At 36.7% G+C, this 1,519-nt stretch overlaps 1 protein-coding gene across 1 annotated transcript in view; it reads left to right on the top strand.

The window, feature by feature from the left end:
• LOC118737661 overlaps window positions 1–1,519 on the top strand; it is a 196,844-nt gene that overhangs the window by 163,138 nt on the left and 32,187 nt on the right. The window lies entirely within an intron of this gene.

Genomic DNA, 1,519 nt, shown 5'->3' with positions numbered 1-1,519 from the left:
AATAAAAATCACAAAATTAAATAAAGTTATGATTTTTATTATTTAAACCATAACGGTTACGGTCCCTGCTATTTAGAGCTTTCTAGAGAATAGAATTGCTATGCAAAAGCTATGGTCCTGTTAGTGTTGAGTAAGGATATTGAATAAAGATATGTAGTTAAACGCATCAAGGTGTAATCCAAGACATGTTGTACACGCACGGATGATGATGTTCCGCCGAAAAGATACTTCGAGTCCGAACCTATAGGTTACAATTGCCGAAGGGCCTGTGCACACTTAAAATAAGCTACTGGCGGAGCCTTGCAAAACAGTGGAAATCGGCGAAGTCTTTGGATCTCGGCCCAAACCGAAAAAACGGTTGCACCGCCAAATAAGAAAAAGAAGATCTACACATGAAATTTTTAAAAACTAATTAACTTAACTGCAAAAAAAAACGTAAGCGACATTTTTTTATACCCGAGCGCACTTGTGCACAAGGGTATTATAACTTTGTTCACATAACGGTTGTTTGTAACAGGCAAAACGAATCGAGATAGATATAGACAAATGTATGTAATGATCAGAATGAAAAGAGAAATCGATTAAGCGGTGACTGTCTGTCCGTCCGTCCGTCTGTGCACACGATAACTCGAGTAAAAATTGAGATATCTTAACGAAACTTGGTACGTGAACTTCTTTTGGGCGTAGGACGGATGGTATTGAAAATGGGAGAAATCGGACAATAACTACGCCTACCTCCCATATAACGGTAATTTTAAGAAATACGAAAACTGCGATATTTTAGTAACTACTGAAGATAATTCACTCAAAATCGATACTTACAATGAGTTTCAGACGGAAAACATGAATTTTATAAATTTTTGGAAAATGGGCGTAGCCACGCCCACTTATGGTTACATGTGTATAGCTTGGTAACCGCTACACCAATTTCTTCCAAACTTGGCACAGTTGTTGGCCTTAGTACAGCATTCTAAATGGCTGAAAATTTAAAAAATCGGACAATAACCACGCCTACCTCCCATATAACGGTAATTTTCAGAAAAACGAAAACTGCGATATTTTAGTAACTACTGAAGATAATTCACTCAAAATTGATATTTGCAATGAGTTTTAGACGAAAAATAAGAATATTACAAAATTTTTGCAAATGGGCGGAGCCACGCCCACTTATGGTTCCATGTGTATATCTTGGTAACCGCTACACCAATTTCTTCCAAACTTGGCACAGTTGTTGGTCCTGGTACAGCATACCAAATGGCCGAAAATTTCTAAAATCGGACAATAACCACGCCCACATCCCATATAACGGTAATTTCGAGAAATACAAAATCTTCGATAAATCAGTAAATATTGAAGCTAATTTATTCAAAATTGATGGTTGCAACAATTCTTTACCAAGAAATACGTTTATGACAAAATTTTGGAAAAATGGAAATTGTGATCACATATATGTATCTCGCTAACCGTTATAGCAAGCTTGGTATGGTTATTGTGCTTGCCACATAAAAGCAAACCGTTG

Source organism: Rhagoletis pomonella, unplaced genomic scaffold (assembly GCF_013731165.1).
Source record: "Rhagoletis pomonella isolate Grant_MI unplaced genomic scaffold, Rhpom_1.0 Rhpom_scaffold_00004, whole genome shotgun sequence".
Lineage (NCBI taxonomy): Eukaryota > Metazoa > Arthropoda > Insecta > Diptera > Tephritidae > Rhagoletis > Rhagoletis pomonella.
Note: the sequence above shows the minus strand (reverse complement) of the source record. Positions and strands in the feature narration are given on the sequence as shown.